General features: G+C 32.9%; 1 protein-coding gene across 3 annotated transcripts in view; it reads left to right on the top strand.

Annotated features, from left to right (window-relative positions):
- LOC132950182 (uncharacterized) overlaps nt 1-12932 on the top strand; it is a 57771-nt gene that overhangs the window by 26129 nt on the left and 18710 nt on the right. The window lies entirely within an intron of this gene.

The following is a 12932-nucleotide window of genomic DNA, read 5'->3' as shown; positions in this document are numbered from 1 at the left end:
TATCACGTTCGCCAGTGCGATCCTCTGTATAGTCTACATAATAATATTGCCGGATACCCTCTGACCTTCAAAATTCACGCCCAAAGGACGACTGGATGACTATAGTATAAACACGCATTGACATTGAACCGTTTTGTTTCAGTATAGTGGGCAACGGTGGTACTTACTTGCAACGGAAAATCGTATTATATAAGGTACAGGATTAAATGAGATTCAATTATTATATTCCCGTCGAAAATTGGGTCCGGGGCATTAATACAGTAAGTCTTATAGTAAATACTAGAAATTTAATTCAACAATCATAGCTTTTAACTTTAAAGTGCTTACCTATATAGTATTAATATTATAATTTACAATTAAATTTTTTTTTAACGGAATCATTTTCTGAACTAACCATAATATAGAGTTTTTTTTCCAATTATTTTATTATAAACATTAAATGCTATACGTGTAAAAATTATACCTATAAAATATAAAAATAATAATATTTATCGGTTTTACACAAAAGAAAACTAAACAAGATTTTTTCAAAAATAGGTATACAGTAATCACTAATCAAGGTACTTACCTCTATTGGTTGAGCGAATGTTTAAAAATAGAACAATTTTAAATATTACAATGTATAATATATCTTTGGATTATAAAGCAAACTAGTGTGGTTGTTCAGTTGAAAGTTTAGGTTCTTGATGTTACGCCATCTTGAATTTGAATCGCGTATCAACGTAACGTGCAAAAAAGTCGTATGCGCATCCGCGTAGATATATCATATTTTATTAAAATGGTCTGTACAAACAAATACGGCCTAGACATAATAATATTATATTATTTCGCTGTTTTTGTAGGCGTTATGTAAATATATAATAATTTATGGCATGCGTATATTAATATATCGTAGGCGATTGAACCGGAACGTTTTCGGAATAAAATATATGTTAAAAGATTTATTAAAATATAACGTGTACTCGTAACCTGCAGTTATTATAATATTAAAATGTTTTTATTTTTGGTAATAATATTTACACTGCAACGTTCACGATACGCGTACACGATGCATTGTGACATGCGAGACGTTCCAGACACGACGGCCGAAACGAACGGAATAATAATATTATAATTTTATTGCACGGGAAGCGAGAAATTAATTAAACGTTCGCATTACACGAGACGTACACTACCGAAGTGATAATATAATGCCGTCGAGTGACGAGTCTTGGGACCTGGAATCTGTCTGGGTATTGTATAATATAATATTATTATATTGTTCATCGTGCAGGAGCGCGTGCTAAACAGTAGGACTTCTGCAGTCGCCGAGGGTGTCGACTATGATAACAATAATTATAGCCAGGGGCGTATTTTCGACGAAAAAACTCTGGTTGGGGGGTTGGTGCGGAGGTACTAGTCTTTTGATAAATTTTGTCGTCAAAAAAATTGATATCCTGCGATAGGCAGTCCATCAAATATAAACGAAAACATGTAATTAAATGTAGGTACTTAATGTAATATTATACGATTAGCAAAAATGAATCATATAAATTATCATGGTGCAAAACACGTTTTAAAATGATTAAAAATGATAAGAATTATTGTAAATTATGAATAAATAAATAAATAATGACATGCATATACAAAATATAATATTATTTGGTAAGTTTATCATAATTTTTATTGATACGACGATCAATATTTTTAAGTTATAGTATCGCGATCATAGATTAAAGAATGAGTCACTTTGCACCCTCTCCATCCACTTCTAAACAATTTCGACTATCGTATATGAATGTTATATAATAACGACTTTGTACTATTGTATTTATTACATTTATGTATTAACATAAGCTCAAAACCAAAAACTAACCATAATAAATATGGCATCATTGTCGAGGGTGTTAATTTCATAACCGGGAGTTCTATTTGCAGTGTTTAGCACACTCAAGCCCCACTCCCTCTTCAATTGCACCTACAATAATATTGCGTACATCATAATAATATCATAGGTACACATCGTTATTCGACGTTAACGTACTTACCTACAGTTAAATCCGGCGCACGCACCTCCCCGCCTGTTCGGTGGCCCGAAATGCAGTTGCAGCAGAGATCTGCAATCATGCACCATATATTATGATCATTATCACAGCGTATATTATGGCGTTGATGACAATTGCAATCCACTGAAATGACGGTCATCATCCCGAATGGCCCTATTTATTTCCCGAGTGCGCCCAGAATATCAGTTATCACCCGCGAATGCGTACCTACCAAGGAAAAAATATCGTATTTTCGACGTAGCCCGAATATTTCCCAGTTTATTTAGGTTACCCTACCTGGGGTACATCACAAAGAAGTGAACTGGTCCATACCCTAAAAATATTTGGTTATTTTTTTTTGTTTATTTCACTATTTTGGCTTAAGTATATATCCGCCTATTTTTACACACTTAAAGTTTGGTCGAGTGTACTAATTTTAATGATATTTTTTTTCTTATTATCTATAATTCAATATTATACATTTTTTGAAAATATTAAAAACACGTGTAACTATAATGTATTGTTTATTACGGCACTGCTTCGTGCATCAGTTCATTACCCGCACTTATTGACCGTAAACGAGTCGTAGTCGTGCTCAGTTATTATCGAGGATTAACCAAAATGCGGTTTATATAGGTAGTCGAACAAATTACGTAGTACCTACGTAGTTGTACGTATTTTGTACTATTAATAATATAGTCAATCGTCCGATCTGTTGCATAAAAGCTTTGGCTGCGGGCTTAGGACGATATCGGGCTATTTAATATTATCAATAAGATTTCGGACGCACTCGGGCTATGAAATACGAAAAATTAAACACGAGACGCATTCGTGATATCCCTCAACGACCACGTCGTGTTGTATAATAACATTGCTACGTATGTATATAATATTACCAAACTCGGACACAGCACACCAGCGTCTAATACGCGAATACAACAATGATTATTATTGGTCGACGTAATCTGGTTACAATGTTGATTTTGTTTCATGGTGTCCCTTTTAATGTTTCAAACGTCAGTTAACCCACGTATTACACACACACACACACGTAGCAGAGTTTAATCCTTGGGCGTCGACAGCACAAACCGTTTCGATCGATCCTAATAAATCCTAATATTATCATCATACGATTCGTCGGTAGTGTTATTAGTGATATATTATATAGGTACCAGCTACTACGATAATATGTCTATATAGGGCATGTAACATACGGAAAACGGAGTTTTCAATCGTTTTCCCGCGAAACGCGTTTCCTGTATGGTGTAAACTGTGTCCTGTGATCTATAATATAGGTACCTATATATGCCGATGATAATCCGATGAAATAATCGCGTTCACGGTTGGAAACGTATAATAATTAGTGTATACATTTACCGTACTGCACGTAAATTACGGAACAAATCGACAGTCGTGTATGCGTCGTAGTGTGTTGTATATAATATAGGTACTTGTAAATGTATACATATATTATTATTATTATGATTGTACAGTTAGGAGTTGTCCGATAGCATATTATTATTCACATTTCGAAATTGAATTACACGTACTTTACGGAGTAAGTATTATGTTAAATCACAAGTTACGAGTAGATGTCGAGATTAACACTTTTACTTTCATCGCCAGACAGTGTAAAAACTTATGTATTCAGCGAAACAATATGATACAATATCAATATGTGGAAACTGTGCAGTGATGTAGGATTTTTAACGTCCATCATTATTCATTTCAGCGTTTTTTTTTTCATTGCATCTACTACTGCGTGTTACGTATAATATTTTGCAATTAACATATGAGCATCTTAACTATTATCAATATAAAAACTATTATATACCTAACATTAATCAAACATAACACTAAACAGTAAACAGTGAACACATTACCAAAAATAACGAAGAAGTTATCGATACATATATTAACTATTGAATTAGTTCACTAAACTCTATATAAGTTATATATTAACAAATAATATTATGCATGTTTATTTTTATTGTTAAAAAATGTACAGTATACAATATATATATACAGTATCTATGTACCACTAATAGAGCATGATAAGTACATTTGAAAATAAAATAAAGATTATAAATAAAGAATTAAACGATTGAGCGGCGATTGATCCGTTCACTAACAGCACCTCAAATTTCAATTTGATTTTTAATTTATACATATTTTTTTTGTGTTAAATGGTTTTTTGTAATTAACACGATGTTAATTTTTTCGTCGTATAATAAATATTGAAGTTCATTGTTGTTTTTTGAGTAATCCGCATTTGGCGTTCAATAATAATATTGATAAAGGATAGATGACATTTTGGTTAGTTGACATTTTTTAAAATTAATTTGTCAATGACAGTTGTCAAAAGCTGGTTGATAAGGGTTTAAAATTCGTTTAAGAAATAATTTAATTGGACAGTTAAGTTTTCTTTTTTATGTTTATTAATTGTATTTGTTGAGTGATTGATGTTTGATTTGGTAAATTTTCAATAGCCGGAAATATTACTATTTAAATTTTAGGTGCTTCCTGAAATATCAATTTATTACATTTTAAACGATTGAATACGGAGAAAATTTTAACTTGACTCGGTTAAAAAATGTAGCATATTTCTATAAATTATCGTCTGAGTTACACATTGATTACGAAACTTTAAAATTGTATAAATAGCAACTAACCAAAAAAATAATTCACCCTACTATTTCTTCTGATTAGTGCACAGTGTACACTCGTTTTGTAAACATTTAAACTTTTTTGAACCACCGTGGTTCAATCTACTATGTTGTTTATATTATAAATTCAAATACTTAAAAATCAAATTTTGAACGTGTAGTTAATTAGTTCTTATAAGATTTTAAGTGTAAACGAGTGGAAACGCTGTGGACCAAGATAGTGTTGGATATCCTGTATAGTGCCTTACAATTTCCGCCCTTCTAAACTTTTAATACTTATAAAATTATATAGTTTATAAGTTATAACTAAATATTGTAGTAAAAACATAAATAATGATTATGATAACAATTGTTAAAAATTTAATTTGTATTGACTTAAAATAATCTAGATAAAAGAATGTTTCGAAAACCGTTCAAACTTCTCCAAGAAAATAATTACTTACCTTTCATATAAGTATCACCTTTCGTCCTTTGAGTATAGTGCGTACATCATACGCGTAACGCACATGGTTAGGAGTGGATCCAGCGAGAGGGGAGACTAAGGCGATAAGGCCATAACGGTTGAAAATTAGATGAAGATGATTTATTCGATGAATTTAATCATGTAGTAAAAATTTTTAAAACTGTAGTTAATGAAAGGCAGAAAAATTGTACAAAAGTGGAAGATAAATGGTGTGAAACTGTTGAGTGTAATATGGTAAATCAAAATATTGGCCTACAAAACCTATCAGGAATAAATTATCGAATATACTTTGACATTGCCCGGAACAAATGCAGCAGTTGAAAAAACGTTTTCCAACATAAATATATTGTGGTGTGATGAAAAAAATCGTTTTCTTATAGTCTATATAGATACTATAAAAGCTATAGATAATTATTGTTAAAAATCATTTTGAAAATTATTCACATTTATTCTTGTAATGAATTTTATAATTTTCTTCTAAAACAAAATACATACATTTTTTATAAATTCATCGCAAAAATACGACTTTGCAAATAAGAAGTAATTTCAATCAACATCAGAATAATACTTGTGCAATTAACACATGCACCTTGTATGTTTTTTTTTGTTGATATCAACCCTACGCTATGGGTTAGGTTTAAGACCTTATCCCCCTCCCCTCCTGGAAGAATTTTGTTATAATTTGGAACATTTTTCATGGTTTTGACAAATATGTTATTATCTTATATCTGATATTATGTACTATAAAAAAATAAAATTACATTTGTCGTCTTTCTGAATAAAAAAAAAAATCTAGCTCACCCCATTTCAGATTATTTCTAGATTCGTGTCGGCACACATTGCCTGTATCTGCATAATCATAGGCCTGTTGCGTTTTCAACACAGGCATAGGTAATATGTTGATAATGTACTCAATAGGCCAATTATACCCACCATCGATTAAATATAAATGCATATACTATGTATACAATTCCTATAATACGGTAAATTAATAAATAAATTGTCTATAATTGTGTTGTTGGTTTCAATATGGGTAGCGATCGTGCGTTTCGTGCCATAGCGGGACCGTCGTCGAGAGCAAACGATCGTATTTTGTTACAATTTTATTATTTCGCAACGACCGACGACCGCACACCAAACCGCGGTTGTCGTCGCCGACCGCCGTACACACATCATAGGTACGATTTGAAAAAAAAATAATAATAATAGTATAATGGCATCGTATTGTACTCGATCACGTTATCCAACTCACCGGAGCTACCCGCGCGCATTAGCAAACCAGTGCGCCAGTTATTAGCCGTGCCGTGTCGGAGTGCGTCGGATTTCGTGGACCCAAAATCCGGGATCTCTGGTCGGACCGTTCGCGGGTCAAAACGATAATGTTATTTTCGCGATGTCCGCCCATCGTGACGGCGGCGGCGTGGGTGTACCTAAATGGGATTATACGTAAAATACGTATACTGTACATATCACGCGACGTGTAATATAATAATAATAATTATGATTACTATTACGACACAACGACGCGGAACGTCGTCGTCGTCCGGCCGCCGTCGCGAGCGCACTGGAATCGGTGCGAAAATCAGATAGCGAAATAATGAGCCGATGCATAGCGTTTCGTCATTTATATTATTCACTATTATATTATACCTACATACCCGCGAGCCGAATACATGCACAGACGGTATAATAATTATTGTACCCGCAGTACACGGCACGTTTTATTGTGTCTACTGCAATAATTCCGGGATTCTCGACCCGGTGGTGTTAGATAATACAAATAATTATAATAATAATATTATGATGGGTTCGCGAAAGTATATCGATATTATTATGTTAAATAGGACGCCACACCCGCCTGTGTTGTCTCCGTCTTACGAACGCGTAACATACCAAATTTACTCGCGTTTTATGCCGTTGGCTTAAAAATAAGAATGAAGCGACCTATTATGAAACTTGATGGTAAGAACATTATCTGTGTTTTTGTTGGAAGTTTTCTAACGATACCTATAATTCAGTTTTTAAGTGAGTTATGCGTGTATAATAAATGTAAATTAAAAATGCTCATAACTCACTTAAAAACTGAATTATCGTTAAAAAACTTCCAACAAAACACAGATAATGTTGTTACTATCAAGTTTCATAACAGGTCGATTCACTCTAATTTTTAAGCTAACGGCATAAAACGTGAACTGCTGAGCGTAAATTTGGTATATTTCGCGTTTTGTAAGACGGAGACAATACATACGGTGGGGTGTCCTCTCAATGCGAATATTTACGTCGACTGTTTCTGGTATACAACTGCAGTATATATTATTAAAGTAATACCGCGGTTGCATACGTAGGGTAAGACGAAAATTCGTAGCGGATCGCGGGCTTGGTTTTTTCTTACACACGATAAACGATTGAATTCGATTTCAGGTATCAAATCGGCTCGGTCGTAGGAGGTATATTTTATTCCCCCCCCCCCCCCCACTTTATAAATTTGAACTTCTGACCGAGCCAAACGTTTGTACAGAAATGTTCACCTGCAATGGTCGAAACCGTACCGAAAAGAACCAGTCATCTGTTTCGAAAAAATATTATTACGGACGCCTTATTGATGAGATGAGCTGTAGTCGCGTGTTGTACTTGTTGTACTTTCAACCATCGAGCCGTGAAACGCCTGTTTACGAATCGCCCATTATAGAAAAATATAATATATGCCAATATCACATCGATCAGAGCAGAAGGTCATCCGCATGGTAGTAGTATTCGCACACTTTGGCGGTGGTTAGCCATACCTACCATATATATTATTATAGTAAGTGTCGAGGGGATTCGATGCAGACGGGTCGTTTTATTGCATTAAGTTTTAATTACACTGCCGCGTTCTATTCGCCACTGGCCGTTATTTACAGACTGCGACGAGCACACAACTACAACTGTTGAATATAAAAAACAAAAAAATGATGTAAAAAAAAAATCGGATTGTTCTTCGTAACGACATTACTTCCGGTGATGTCGGTTTTAATAGTATTGATTATTTCGATGTAGATGCCTACTCTACTGCAATAGTAAATCATCTTCTAACGCGATCCGTATTATTATATTTTTTCGAGTGTCAACGACTGAAACAAACACCATTGTTTATTCGGGAACCAAACCGTGAATTGGTATGCCCACTACCTATAACGTCCTCCGAAGGTCCTCAAAACTTCATGATTTTTAATCGATCATTTTTAAATAAGACGTAGGTATCTCTATATATAAAATCATCAAGACCTATATAATATCTCTAACTGTGTGCTGAAGGTAATGACATAACATTTTAGCAATGTCGATTGATGAAAAAACTCTTATGGTTTTGATGGTAACAATTTAAAAACAAAAACATCATCACCGGGTATAATAAATCATTTCGCTCAAAGGCGATCCGAGCTGAGGTAGGTTTATCCGAAAATTGTTAGGTGACATTTTATTTGTTTGTGGAAATTTTCTTTACAGAACTGTTTGGTTTTTCTTCAAGATTTTCTAGTGAGCTCTTGAAAATATTCATTAATATTAACCGTCTAAAGAAAATCTGTGATCAGACTGCATAATAATATTTGGAAGTGGACACGTGATCACAAAAGCGATAGTGAAAGATAATTCCATTCAGAGTTAAAAACAATTAGGGCGTATTGATAGTATAAATGATATCCTATGAACGTTGGACGAACATTTTTTAATTTCTTTTGTTGTATAATATATTATTATTGTTGAAATTTATTTTAGTTTTGAATTTGTGAACAATTTCGAAATATTAGCTGTGACGAATTACTGGTTAACCATTTTTTATATTCATTATTTTCTGTTAAAGTTCTGTTGGAATTTAATTAAAATGTTAAAACAAAACTATCAACGACAAATATTGATGACGTTTCAAACTTTCTTCGGGATAATAAAATAAATTATTCAATGCAGCCATTTTCAAAGACAGATTTGTTTTTATGGACTTTTATTTCCGTCGTTATTCAATTCGTTAGTGTTAATAAGTATTCCGGCTTGAATTTCTTTCAGGAAACGGAAATCTCCAGAACATTTTAAGATTTAAATTTAGTTTCTATACGGAACGCAAGAGCTATTGTTTTTGAAATAAATTATAATTTTTACTTTTTTTATATACTATATCTCCGGGTAATAAATATGCTTGTGTATTTCATTTCAGAATATTCTCATCCATCAAAAATGATCTGGTCTTTATATAAATACATTAAATTACGAAATGTTGATTTGTTTTTTTAGGGTATTAAAACATTTCAAAACAAAAATTTTCATACAACTTAAAATTGTAATACTCGTGTTCTTATGTTTGTTTTAGGATTTATAATCGAAGTCGTGATTAATAAAAAAATGAACAACTCTTATTCAGACAAATAGTTATTTGGATTGTGAGAATGCTTCAATTAGCTTTTGAATTCGTTTTACAACAAGACATTATTATATCGCAATGCAAAGTGTGTGCGGTGAGACTTATGTGGGAGTGTCTTAAGTGATTCTATTTTATGTTTGTACATTTTATTATATTATATATTTTATATATTATATTATATTATTATAAGTAAAATATTTGTTTTTATATGTGTAGTGGTTTCAAAAACCGTAGCTTACAGAATTGTGATCAAACGATATTATCACGGAACAGAAAACCGAATTTTTTTCTCGATCTTAGAAAGTTGTTTAGTTGTAGCGTTTTTTTTTTTATTATGGTCCTCCGATACGACTTGTATTTTAATTTGAAATCTTGGACATTTTAAAGTGCACCCCAAGCATATACCTATAGTTATAACTTATAAATCAAGCCCTTGTGTTTCGACGGACCAAAATAAATGGAGATACAACGTACCACCTCATACAGGGTGATTTACAAAGCATTATGCTCACCACAATTGTTGTCAAGTTATTTATATTTAAATTTTGATTTTTATATTGCATACTGAAGGATCATATTTTAAAATACCTACATTTGTTCTGTTATCAAAATAAATGTCCTGGCAATAAATTTTTTTTTTTCAAATGAGTGCACACTATTTTATATTATCTTTTGTAAGGCCATGATTTTTTCTTAAATATGTTTATGTTGTTCCTAGTTTTTTAGTTATTAAGCTTTAAAACCTCAAGATAATAGTCCACAATAGTATCTTATGTTTAGGAGATAGTGGACTATTATAATGATTTAGAAATAATCATGATGATTGTTATTAATTTATTCAGAACTCTTTAACTGTCTGAGTATAAAGAGTACCTAGATACTTACTAGATTTAAAGACGATCATTTTTTATTTTTTTATATAACACTGTTATTTAAGTACTATAGTATTATATATTCTTAATAGGTACCTAATATACAGTTAAATAACTGCCATCGTTCGAATTTCGATTTATACGAATCAAAACTATCCAAAAGATCATCATCTGTTTGGCAATTATATTGTATTGAAAGAGATTGGTCATCATTATTTTGAATAAACTACTTATTTGAAAATACGTTCTTTAATTAATATTCCAAACGTTATATTTGAATTATGTATACGTATATTACTATAGGACACGAATTGGTGGATGAGCACGGTTGGCCACAAGTCACCCTGTATAATAAAACATTGGCCAATGATCCCACTGGCGTACTATTTTACTTTGTGAACGGATGCTAAAGGTCAGCGAAAAGGATTATTAAACACGGATATAGGTATAGTGCAGTCCAACGAGGGATCCCGAATACGTATCGAGATATTATGCCTGTACCTATAGGGATTTCTATTTTATTTTCAAAGCGGCTTTCGGTCGAGAGGACATCGAATCGAATGTTGTCGATTATTGTACGACTCACTCGCGACCTGTGTCAGTGCAGATCGGCCGGCTCGCGTGCATCTTTTTGTATTTTTTTTTACTTTTCCGGCGAATCGCAAGTGAAAAACAATGGCTTGGGATTTGGGATGCGTGCGAAAGTCGTTCGGTGTCTGTATAATATTATTTGGCGAGCGACCGAGTTGAATAACTATACTTATCGACGATTATACGATTAGGTCATCGTTGCAATAATATTATAATTTATACGGAAACCGACGATGGCGCGCCCCCACGTATCCGTCTGCCGACTGTGAAAAATAAAATAATAACAATAATCGTTATAAAGGTAACGTACTATAATAATAAGCCTACCTATATATGCACAACAAACCAAATCGAAACGAGGTCGTCATTTTTTATATATTGTACCCACACTTCCCACGACTTCCTACATTTTCGTCGTCCCGAGAATCAACGCGGGTTTCCATAATGTATAAAATACTTTCGGCCACTTTAATATATAAAATATTTAATGTATATAATGTATATTATATTATATTATATATGTCGATTCATCAATCATGATGCTCATTGCCCTTTTATCCTGGCATTTGTTCGAATTCTGTTTTTTGGATTTTATATGTTCATTAAAAGTTGTTAAAGACCATAATATTATTTTCAAATTAATGTATTTTTTATACCATTTACGACGTGTTCTGTGGGCTTTAGCCCGTGGCCCGAGGCGATACAAGTGAGAACCACTAAACAATACCTATGAAAATGTCAATGCATCTAAATCTCGGTCTATAGTATTAGGATCTAGAGTCGTTAAACTTTATGTACTAACAAACAACGAAAATAGTAAACTAATTGTCTGAATTTTGATTTTCAGGAGCATTAACATTAAAAAAAAAATAATCTACTTGAAAATTCAGTGTGAAAAGTAGTTGAAAAAAGGAGACGTGTCTCTCCACAGGTCACTCTTTAAATTGTGTAAAAAGTATCTAAACATTTATGTTCTTTCAGTATACTATACTTATACTTGCGTACCTACATAATATCTTCTCGAAAATTTCAAAAATACAATATTAAAGGATAACAGAAGAGCGTGAATGCTCGGTGAATCGCCCTGTAAATTACATTGTGGTCTATAGAGTGATGTCGTAAGTAAAATCTGTTGGCGTCATAATATTATATGATTATTGCCGTCGAGGTGGCGAAATAATAACAACGATGAAAAAAAAAGACTTCTCGTGGTTCAATGCGCTCGACGATCGATACACATAACTACAAGTAGGCTGTAACACAGCATATTAAACCTAAATTTACGAAAAACTTACGAATCATCGTCCACCGGATAAGCGTGAAGTCTGCGTGCATATTTGGGTTGACAGGATGTGTGTGTGTGTGTATGTGCGTGTGTGTTAAATTGTTAATTATCAACTTTTTGACGCCGAAAAAAACGGTCATTCTTCGAGCATAAAACATTAAAACCGGCCCTCTCTATTTGGTTGGATCTTTTTTGGTGGACGACGCAGACGACGTGCATGTAGAGCGTTACAAATCTCTATTGATATATATCCCGGTCGCGCTGTGACACGTGAGGATGTATTTTTTTATTCGATTATTTTTTTCCTTCGTCTGTATATAATATGTTCAGGCCATGGATAATTAATATAAGATTTAAGATTATAATTGCATGAGTCGTAGTTTTCTCTTCGGAAAGTGAACGAAAATCGATTTGTCCGCCTATGGATCTGACGATTGCTGGGAGCGAGTAAAGCGACGACACGAAACGTATTTTTTTTCGCTAAACAAAGCTAAACCCAGTACATCGCCTTTGTTCTTAATTTCTAATAACTGTTATATGATTATCGTATATTTTATTGACCCTATATTTTCGAAATTTCTACCGTGATGGTGTATGTAATGTCGTTGAGTAATCAGTTAAAATTCAAAACAATACTA

Source organism: Metopolophium dirhodum, chromosome 8, assembly GCF_019925205.1.
Source record: "Metopolophium dirhodum isolate CAU chromosome 8, ASM1992520v1, whole genome shotgun sequence".
NCBI classification, from domain to species: domain Eukaryota; kingdom Metazoa; phylum Arthropoda; class Insecta; order Hemiptera; family Aphididae; genus Metopolophium; species Metopolophium dirhodum.
The sequence above is the reverse complement of the archived record's forward strand: the minus strand, read 5'-3'. Positions and strand labels throughout refer to the sequence as shown.